The sequence below is a fragment of the Sorex fumeus genome, unplaced genomic scaffold (assembly GCF_029834395.1).
Source record: "Sorex fumeus unplaced genomic scaffold, SorFum_2.1 ptg000028l, whole genome shotgun sequence".
In the NCBI taxonomy this organism is placed as follows: domain Eukaryota; kingdom Metazoa; phylum Chordata; class Mammalia; order Eulipotyphla; family Soricidae; genus Sorex; species Sorex fumeus.
The window spans coordinates 8,124,943-8,136,356 of record NW_026606085.1 but is presented as its reverse complement, the minus strand read 5'-3'; positions in this window follow the sequence as shown (position 1 = coordinate 8,136,356).

The following is an 11,414-nucleotide window of genomic DNA, read 5'->3' as shown; positions in this document are numbered from 1 at the left end:
GGCCACCACCACAGCAACCTTCCGCTCTCGGTATCTCTGTGGCACTCGTGGTCCGTGCCACAGTCCCCCAGTTAGTCCCATGCCACTGTGGCCTCTATGTTCGTGTGTGTCTCCCATGCCCTCGTGCTGAGTGTCAGTGATCTGCGCAGCCTGGGAGAGACGCACACGTCTCCTGGCACTGGGGTGTAGCTCATGGGTTAGGGGCAGCGCCCTCACTTGCTGCCATCTCGAGGACCCACTTCCATCCGTCACTGACCGCGACAGGTTGGTTCCAGGCCACGGCACCCACAGCGGTCAGGAGGCTACGAGACTGTGAGTTCACCGGGCATGCTCGTTGCCTTGGGCTCTTGCTGGTTTGACTGCGCCCTCGCTCTGAGAAAGTAGATAAACCTGTGCGAGACTGTCGGGGGATTCGTGTATTTTCCCACCTGCACACATTCTGTCACCGGGCACATGTTCTAAGCAACACGCATACTTTTTCCCCAAAAATGGGACCCAGCCAGCCATGTTGTGGAAACTTTTCAATCAGCAGCCCATATTTCACCCAGAGGGTTTATAAAGCACTTTCAGTTCTTGCGTTACCTGACTGAGGATCACAATTCTGAAAACTCATTGCTTTTAAAAATCCCATTTGAATCCCATTTGAATCTTCAGTGTCATGCTTTCCTACTTAGCAAAGGTTTTTCTGGTTCCAGGATGCCAAAGTACAGCAAATAAATGTGCGGTTTTCATGGCCACGCCCGCCTTCCTGCCTCTGATAGTAGCTAGCTGGGACTCCTCGAGACTGACCACTGCAGGAAAAGGAACACAAGTAGCTGCATCTCACAGCCTCCCAGAATCGAACGTTTCTGAATGGCAGGTTCTCCTTCCTCACTTTCTGGTGCTATGGAATGGGATGGCCTTGGATTTTTAGTCTCTGCTGGTTGGAAGAAACGGTTATAAAGTGAACGAATGAATCCTTTTAGAGGGAGGCCTCCTGAGTTCAGGGTCTGCATCAGTGCCGGCTACGATCGTGTGTGTGTGTGTGTGTGTGTGTGTGTGTGTATGGGTATGTTTGTGTGCATCAGTGTATGTTGGTGTGTGCGTGTCAGTGGATGTGTGTCAGTGGATGTGTGTTCAGGGCCCTCATCAGTATGGGGTATAAATATGTGTGAGTATATGTGTGTTTGCTTGTGTATGTCAGTGTATGTGTGTGTCAGTGTGTGTCAGTGTGTGTGTGTATCAGTGTGGGGGTCAGTGTGTGTCAGTGTCAGTGTGTCTGTCAGTGTCAGTGTGTGTATATGTGTCATTGTGTATATATATGTGTCAGTGTGTGTATACGTGTCATTGTGCATGTCAGTGTGTCTGTCAGTGTGTGTCACTGTATGTGTCAGTGTGTGTCAGTGTGTCTCAGTGTCAGTGTGTCAGTGTGCGTGTCAGTGTGTGTGTCTGTCAGTGTTTGTGTTCAGTGTTTGTGTGTGTGTGTGTGTGTGTGTGTGTGTGTGTATCCACGCTCAGCATATGGTATCCTTCCAGAAACTAAGCACCGGGGGTGTTACGGCTTTAGCTCATGATTCGTGGGTGTCCCTGGGGCTGGAGCACCGGGGTAGGTCTGGTTTTGGGGTGCCCTGCAGCTTTGGGGGCTGTGGAAGAGCACAGCAGTGACTGGGACCCCTGCAGGACCCCCCCAGCCCTCCCCAGAAGCAAACAGCCCGAAGGCCCTTTCCCAGAGGCAGCTCGTTTATTTCTCTAAGTATTTAATAACATTTTCAACCATGCGTTGTTTTCTTTCTGGCATTTTTAGGTCTCTGGGTGGTTTGAGGTTGTGCCTCTCTCTCTCTCTCTCTCTCTCTCTCTCTCTCTCTCTCTCTCTCTCTTGACTTATCTCAGTGTCGGGCACCCGCCAGGTCGGGATGTTTTCCTTCAGACATTCTTGAGTTATTGGGTAAGAAGTGAAGTCTTTGTTGCATTTTTCTGCTTAGAAACGGCTTTTTCCCTCTTTCATTTTTTTTTCCTGGTTTAAACCCTGAACTCAGTAAAACATGGTCTGTTTTTGTAGATTGTTCCCCAAAGCAACATCTCTGTAGGTGAGCATGGAGAACACATTTTCTTTGTTAATTTTTCCCCAGTGCTTTCAGAAGATATTTAGCCCCTTTGCAAGTTAGCAGGCAGCCTGGAACGGGCCAGCCAGGGAAGCTGGGGGCAGCCGGACCCGCCCATACCCAGCATCCGGATTGCCTGGGAGGTGGCAGGGTGGCCCAGGCAGCCTCAGAAGGGCGATTGCAGCTGCCCAGGGAGGACTCAGGGCAGCAGGACCGGGGCCAGGCCTGCCTGGTGTGGTCGGGGGGGCAGGGAGCCCAGCCCCCACCTCAAGGGGGCTGGTGACAGTGGTTACCCTTTCCTCATCCAGCACATAACCCGGGATAGATCTTGGAACAGGAAGGCAGGGTGAGTAGTGGCTGGCGTTGGAAAGTCAGGAAAGAGGAAGTGGTGTGGAGCAGGGGTGGGGGCTCCCCAGGTGGGGTCACTTAGCGGCGCTGAGCTGGCAGGGCCACATGGTGCATGGGACAAAAGCCGGGCTGGCTCCTGCCACGTCCAGTGCTGAGGGGAACCTTTGGGCGGGTCCCCTTCCAGTGGCTCCCCCTTCTGATGGAGGCAGGATCTTGTAAGAGAACAGGGTTTGCTGAGCAGCTGGAACCAGGCATGTGGCGGGGTGGCCTGAGAGGAGAGAGAAGACACTGGCTCACACGCCCCAGGGATGCTTGGACCCTTCCCTGCTGCCCTCCGCTTGAGGGTCTGTGGAGATCTCGCTCATCCCACAGAGGCAGAACCACGGAATCAGGGTGGCCAGATAGAGCCGTGGTTTCTGCAGTTCCCCTGGAGTGGCTCTGGGTCCCTGAGCACCATGAGGAGACCCCCAGGAATGCGGAGCAGCCTGAAGCATCGGGAGGGGGCAGGGACAGGGTGGGCAGGGCCCCAACTGGGTGCTGGCCCCAGCCCGCACACATCTGCTCTGAGCACTGTCCAGTGTCCAGCGCTGTAGTGGACCACACTGGCCCCATCTCCATGAACGCTTCCATTGAGTGAGTGACCGCCGGGGCCTGTCACTAGCCAAGGTCGGAGAGAGGAAGTGCAGTATGGCTGGACACCCTGGGAGAGCTCAGGTATCCCGTGGGGGACCCCAGCGATGGAGGCGCTTGGCCTGACCGGTCCCTGAGCCCCCGGCTGAGTGTGTGAATGTCATCTCCCCATTCTCTCCTCCACCCTCCTCCCCCTTCTCAGCCTCTGCCCTGCCCGACCTGTGTGGATGGACTTGCTTCCGTGGACTTGAGGGTGTCAGGGGGAACAGGCCACAGTTCTCCAGAGCGGTGCGGGTAGGTGCTAGATGGCAGTGTCAGTGTAGGGTACAGGGGGCTCGGGCTGCTCTGAGCTCATCTCACCAGCTCGGGGCTCAGCCGTCCGACAGAGTCTTCATGGGCCACATGAGCTGAGAGACAGATGCACTCGGAAAGTCCTGCTCAGGGAGGCTTTTTCATATTCGTTGGAACGAAATGGAAAATTTTCCAAATTAACGCTTGGCCATTTGGCAGGTGTTGGGGGAGCATCTCTCCTTAAGCCGCTTTTCCAGGGAACAGATTAATCCGGGGCCAGGGGAGGGGGGTGGTGTTCCTAATGGAGTAGCTCCTTATCGTTGGTGCCTCAGGGCTCATCCCCAAGGATCACGATACTGACCTTGGCTGTTCTGACCAAAGCCAGACAACCTGCTTCAAGCAGCCCCTCCCAGCCCCGGGCCTGTCCCCTGCCACCATTGACCCATCCTTGGTCTGACATCAGGCCTGCATTGTCCAGAAACACCTGTCATGTTCAGCGGAGCCCAGGTCCCTTGTGGATGCCAACCTGCTCCTAGTCTGTGCGGCTCCAACAGTCCCAGCCAGCCTTCACCGGGGCACCCTGGAGGTTGGGCCGTTGGCGTGGGCAAACTCAAGGGCCCAAGTAGGGAGCCTTCAGGGCACGTGTGCACCTGCCTGTTCCCGCAAAGGGGTTGGCTGGCGGCAAGTTCCGCTCGACCCCCTGACTGAGCAGGTGGGTGATGGCGTGTTCGGTAGCCAGAGGGGGGCTCTGGGTCCCCACCTTGAGCGCCCCCCTGGTATGTTCTTGCTCCCTCAGAGTCAGGGGTGCTGGACTCGATCTGCAGTGTGTGCCCTGAGGCTCCTGGTGGTCCTCGTTTCTGCGGTGGCGCCTGCAGGGCACCTGTGTCCTCTCCAAGAGGCATGCAGCGTGGCCCAGCTTGGGGACCTCGCCGGGCTGTCGTGGATGCTGAGTGGGCTCAGGGCTCCGTGGGGGCCTTCCTATGTGGGATCCAGGAGAGAACGGGGACAAGGAACAAGCTCGTGTCTCTCTGGCCTTGTCGCCCCATGACGTCCTGGCACTTATGCTTCATTCTCTCCTTCAGGGCAGTATGAATGACAGGGCGCTGCGCCCCCCCCCCCCCAGCCCCCCCACCTCCATCAGGAGGAGTGCCCAGGGCATCCTGCACATGTGGGACATTAAGATACCAAACTATTGTCGTCCCCGGGATATGAGTTCTGGGGCATGGCTCGACTCGGGACTCACGCTGAGAAGCCCTTTCTGACCCAGGCACCATCTCCACCTGCCCTGTGGGAATCTACACTCCCAGAGACTCCCCAGGTGACAGGGCTGTGCCCTTGGTCGCGTCTCCCACAGTCATGTGCCAGCAGATGTCCCGAGGGCCTGTGTGGACCCCAGCCACTGCTCAGAGCTAAGACAGGGACATCTCATGCTCAGACAATCCCTGTCTGGGCACTGCCCTCACTGACCGTCTCTCCCGTTCCCTCTCTCTCCCTCCTTTTTTCCCTTCCTCCTCTCTCCCTCCCCCCTCCCTCCTTCCCTCTCTCCCTCTCTCCCTCTCCCTCTCCCCCATCTCTCTCTCTTTATCCCCAGCTTTCTCTGCCCCTCTCCGTGTCTCCCTTCTCTCTCCCCAGTCTCTCTCCCCTTCTACCTCCCCCACTCCCCCTCCAGCTGTGGCTGTCCCTCAGCCCTGGTCACTGGCCATATGTGCAGCCAGTGTTCCAGCGGCCTCGGCCTCCATCTTATCTTGAGCCGCCTCTGCTCTGGCCCCTCCCCTGCTCATCCTCTTCCTTCCTGTGGGATCGCAGTAGCTTCTCTCTGGCCTCGTGCTCTCTGTCTTAATCTAATCTGTGTTCTGCATTCAGCCAGAGATGATTCTCAAAATCACATTTTGTCTATGTGGCTCTTCCATGAGAAACCTTTGCTTGACACTCAGAGCCCAGGGGGAGAGCTCAGGCGAGCGGGACCCCTCCTTCCCCGCAGTGGCCACTCTGTGAGTTCCTGCTGCTCCTGAGCACGGTGGGTGCAGGTGGGTGGCCCCCAGGCAACTGTGAATCTCTGGGCCGAGCAGTGAACCATCAGGTCCTCCTGGGTGACAGGGCACGGCTTCGGGGGCCTTGCAACCCCCCACAGCACTGTAGCCCTATAGCACTGTCCTCCCATTGTTCATCAATTTGCTCGAGCGGGCACCAGTAACATCTCCATTGTGAGACTTATTGTTACTATTTTTGGCATATCAAATATGCCACGGGGAGCTTGCCAGGCTCTGCCGTGCGGGTGGGATACTCTCGGTAGCTTGCCGGGCTCTCCAAGAGGGACGGAGGAATCGAACCCAGGTCAGCCACATGCAAGGCAAATGCCCTACCTGCTGTGCTATCACTCCAGCTACCCACTTTGCTATCACCCCCCCACAGAAACCAAAATGAAATCTAAGAAAAATGGTTTCTGTGGAACCGAACTCTCCCCAGGAGTGGCTGCTTACAGCCCAGCAGGCTATTCGGGGGTGTTAATTCCACGTGAGAGGGAGCATTTCCTTACAGAAGGTAATTAAAAAATAATTGATGGTGCGTTCGGTGGGCACTGATGGGGCATAAGCATGCTCTGAACAGCCACCCTGCCACCCGCAGAATGGACACCATCACTGTGCATGCAGTGATCTGGCCGTGAGCCGCCCTCACTCGATGCTCTGGGCAAAGGCAGATGCTGCTTCTTGTAAGGCAGCTGTGCTCACACTGAACCCCCGGCACTCACAGATGCTGCTTCTTGCCATTTATGTCCAGAGAGGACTCGGGCAGTGCCCGAGCGTGTGGAGCTGCAGACAGGGCACCCTACACTATGAAAGAAAGAGAAGAGGCAGCGGGTGGAGATTCAAAGGTGTCAGGCTCCCTTTGTCATGTTAGCGCACGATGAGGAATGGGAGAGGTGGCCAGGCCGCTCCTCAGGGCTTTCTGCAGCCGCTCTCTGCGCTGGACACAGGGTCCAGCCCCAGCTCCATGGACAGCATTGGGAGGAAGCGTGCAGCGGTCTCCAGTCTGGAGGAAAAGAAGCAAGAGAGCAATGAGAAAGGGAAGGACACCGCATTCCCGGGAGACGCGCTTAAAGGTTCCGCCGAGTCTAGACTGAGCCGATTCTGTCCGGCCTTGTGCCTCAGTGTCGCGGGTGGGACAAGCAGAAACTCCCTCATTGGCTGCAAAAGTGCAAGTGAAGAGGAGAATAATGTTCCTTCCAGCGGGCTCTTTTTAACAGCCCGGAAGTCAGCGCTGAGAGATGAAAAGTTTAGGCTGGAATATCCCAGACGTCTTTGAATTCTTCTTCCTTCCAGGGTGGCAGTGCATGGGGCAGTGCGTCTTCAGCAGATGCTGGGGATGTGGGAGCAGGTGCCCAGTTGGTCTGTCACAGTCGGGTAGCGAAGTCCCGTGTGCTCAGCAGAGAAACACGGGCCTGGCTGTGCAGACGCATGGCCTTCCTGCGCGGAACAAGGCAGAGTGTGGTTTTCAGCCGCCCAGGGGTGCTCCCTCGGGCGAGGGATCTTCACAGACGCAGTCAGTTGCTGCGAGAAGGTGGTCCCTCGGCGGCAGCACGCGGAAGCAGAGGAAGCAGCCTCTCAGGGCGCCGTGCAACAAACAGGAAGACGCTTCCTCTGCACACACACCGCTTCCTGCGCAGGAAGTGAGGCTGTTTTTCAGAACGTCTTGTTGACTGGGAGACGGGTTTCTGTTCTGATGACCACACATCTTTACACATCCGGGACGCTGGCAAAAAAAAAAAAAAAAAAAAAAAAAAAAAAACAACCTGGGAGTCCCTGGCTGGTGGCCAGATGCGACCCGGAGAGTCCCCATGGGAAGTGGGTGAGCAGTGTGGCCGGGAGGTGGCAGGCAAGCGCCGTAAGTGCAGGCAGGGCCAGCGACCAGGCAGTGGGCATCACATGCCCCCAGCCTGATGGCTGGGACCTTGGGGCCAGCCCTTGTTCACCGCTGTCTGCACTGAAAACGGAGCCTTGAGCATCCCTGGGAGCCCCAACTCATCTGCAAGGGCAGTTGTGAGCCCTGAGTGCTGCCCCCGTGTCTCTGCATCTTGGACGCTGGCTATGTTGGTACTTGTGGAGGTGGGTAGTAGGAATACCATCACCACCGTACGGGGCTAGTGAGGGCGGTGCTGCTCTGGCTGGGTGGTGCCACCCTGGGCTGTGCCGGCCATGTTCCAAGCCTCGGGCACATGCCACCTCCAGAGCATGTGCCCTGACGCCTGAGCCATCGACCCTAGCTGTGATTTTACTCCAGGCCACACTCCGGGTACTCAGGCACCTGTTTGAGAGGATCAGACTCACACCTTGGTCATGCCAGGCCTGGCTGTAGCATCCGAGCTTCCGGTTGTGCGGAGGTTTTTTGACTGACTCTGAACATGGCTTTCCCTGGAGCCTTGAAGGCCTGAAAGCGGGCCCTGGGAGGCTGGACATGACATTAGGGCGGCAGCACAGAGGGGAAAGGGCGGTAGCCCGAGCCGGGCACAGAGGTCAGACTCACCATGCTCACAGGCGACTCAGTCTCCATTATGCCAGTGGGCACAGAGCCTCCTGCCTGTCCTGGCCCCGGTGCCCTTACAGGGGGCAGAATGGCTCTCTCGCCGGTCTCCCTCCTTATCATGCTCATACCCTGCATCCACTCTGTCTCACTCACCCAGTGCACACTTTGGAACCGTCAGTTTTCCCAGTGGCCCTGTTCATCCCGTACTCTCCTAGGAATTTTCTGAGCGTTTGGCCGACAGCATCGGGGCACTGAAGCCAAGACCCAGACGAACGCTGCTCGTTGCTCATGGCTGACGAGTTTGCGGCCTCCTCTCCATTCATCTGAGGGGCCAAGGAGAGGACCAGTCATCTGATGCCCTTGCCCCCCCCTTCCCAGCACTGAATTGCTCCTCTCCCGCCTGGATAGCCCGCAGCCCCCGCGACGCCCTATCTTCCCCGAAACCACCTGGGTTTTAAGGATGGAGCCGGTTCCATTTGGAAAAGATCAGGGAACTGTTTCTAGATGGCTGATCACCACCTTTGCTCCACTGGCTCAAATCATCAACGTGAGTTCCACTAAGACAGCAGCGGGGACTGTGGCCAGCCTAGCCATCTCAGCTCTGTGGCATTGAGTCCCAAGGGTGGCTGGGCCCAGGTCATCCCAGCACCCTATCCAGGGAGCACCCTGACCTCTGGCCTCACATTGAAACTCTGGTCCAGTTGGTGGCAAATCACCAACCTCCTGAGAAATGCTGGACAGCCCCATCCTACAGACATGAATGAAATGAAATCTGGGACCAAAAGGCTAATTCATGGTGGGTTGCTATTGCCTGTGACGTCATCTCTCTCTTTTTCTTTCTTTCTTTTTTTTTTTTTTTGTTTAAAGCAAGATATTTTTTCTTGAATGCAGCTTCCTTAGAGTTGTGGGGATGGGAATGTCGTTCACCAGAACGTGAGCTTGGGGGAGCGAGGGGGGCAGAGAGGCAGACAGGCAGCCGGTCCCCTGTCACTCTTCCTGCAGCTGCTGCTGTGGGAGCGCGGTGGTGCCTGGCTGGGCGCACACTCCACTGGCTCATGCTCTTTCTCAGGGTGGTGCCCGGGGTCACTGCAATGTTCCTGTGCCCTCCAGGGCCAACACAGCCTGCCCGCAGGGCCCATGCATCACTCCCGGGACCACACGCCTTTTGAGGCATTTACCTCCCCACGTCATGGCTGGGGACCCTAAAGGGGGTAGAACGGGGTGCAGGTGGTAGCCCTGGGCTGGGGCTCACAGCCGACACTGCAGGGCAGGAAGCTGGCCCAGGGCTGGGTTTCCTCATTCGTCTGCACTGTCCTCCGAGGAGGGCTGGTCTCCCTCTCACCACTGCTTCCACTCTTTGTACGTTGGTGCTTCCGTCCCACGCTCCTTGTTCCTGCCCAGCTCCCACTCATGCACTTGCACACAGTGACACAACTGTAAACATGCAAGCATACGTAAAACACGAACACGTGTACATGTCACAAACACACACATACACAAATACATACACGTGCACACAAACACATGCACACAGATGTACATACTTGCACACGTGCACACATTCACGCATCTGCACATGTGGGCACACTTTCACACATGCATATTCATGTATATACATGCACACACTTGCGCACATGTATATGCTTGCACACACACATGCACATACATGCACATACTTGCACACAGTCACAATACACTCACACACGTGCACACACACTCGCACACATGCACATGCTCCCACACATGTGGACACACTCATACATATGTATACGCACACACACTCACACACATGTGCACACACAGTGCTGCTGCCGCTTCTAACTTGTTGGGGGTCAGCGGCTGGTGGGACAGGGCCAGGCCTCCAGCAAATTACAAATTGCAGGAGTGTGGCTGGGAGGGGGGGGGCATGGCTGAAACCTGTCAACACCTCGCTTCCAAATGTGGGAACTTTTCCTCCCCGGCACAAGCTGGTTCCCGAGAGAGATTCCGATCATTCCTCAGAGAGAGCTGGGCTCGGTGCTGCCAGGAAGCTGGTTTCCTGGGGCGTGGCCTCAGGAGCCCAGCCCAGGGGACACTTCCTGCCCCAGGCTGAGCTGCCTGGTGTATCACGTGCAAAACCCCTGGTCAGACCTATCCAAGGGCTCCCAAATAGTGCTCTGGGGTCCCACAAGCTTCCATGCTTGGGAGCGTTTGCATTTCATGTGTTTTGGAAACTCAGGCACTCGGTGTCCAGCTGCTGACACCAGCAGTGCTGGCCCAGAGGAGTCTGTTGCTGTGACCATCTGTGATGCAAGGCTCTCACTGTCCTGCGGGAAGGCCCCGTTCTCGGCCACAGGTACCCGCAGGTGTCAGCTGGGAGCCAACCCGGGGCCCGTCATCGGAGGCCATTGTTGTCCTCATGGCCTCTCCCTGATGGATGCGCCTGAACAGGCTCTGGCCTTTGTTCTCTGGTCCCTCTTCTGTGGAGAATGCAGAGATGTTTTTCCTGGCAGGAAGCCACAGACACCCTCTGACCAAGGAGGTGGGCACAGCCACGCTGGACAGGCTCCAAAGCCTTGGCGCCCCCCCGCTTTCCTCGGGGCTCACACACAGAACGTGGCCCTGGATCTTAGAGAGGGACCAGCCCACCCCAAGACTGCCCCTGCCAGGAACTGTCCCACCGAGAGCAGGGCTGGAGCCGCCTGCTGGCTCTAGCATGGAGCAAGTCTGGGCCGCACTGCGGCATCAGCTCTGACAGGCCACTGGCTCAGCAGTGCGAGGGGTGTGATAGACACATCCCTCTCAGTGTCTACCTGGAGGGGGAGGGTGTGTCCCCAGCACCATCTGTGGCTGCTAGTCCAGCCTTGGCACGTGGCGTCTGTGGGCTGGGGGGTCACCTAGAGCTGGGGCCCCCAGGAGGGACTAGTGGTCACTTCCTGGGCTAGTAGCTAATTCAGGAAGATGAATTTGGCATCATTCTCCCTCCTAGGTTGAGGGAGGACACATGGGCCCCATATGTCCAGAAGCGGGTGTTCCTGGCACAGTCCCGTGCCCCTGTGCTGGGCAGCACCCAAGGGACACAGAGACCCTAGCCCGCCACCCCACTGCCTCACTCCATTGAGTCCTGTCCTCAGGCTTGGGCAAATGTCCCACCCCATGGTGTGTCCTGTGCACGCGGGTGTCACAGGTGCGGCCTGAGGGTGCCAAGCATGGTCCCCACAGCCCTATGCTTCTCAGGGCTCATGGTGGTAGACTCAACAAATGCAGACCAAGCCAGGAGGAGACCGGCAGCAGTGCTTGGATGGGTGGGAAGGTCGAGACTGGGTGGACGGCAGATGCGAGGATGGTAAGGAGATGATCAGTAAGGGATGGCGGGGAACGTGTCCCTGATTGCACCAGTGTGTGAGGGATCCATAGCACACACGGGTGGATGGAAGGACGAGTGAGGTTCCCAGTTGGCTCATGCAACCTTGTCATCCACACTGCTCAGAATATTTTGCTCCTTTCACTTCACGTCTACTTTATGTAGAAATTATCAGAGAAAACGTGAGGTTGTGAGTGGGT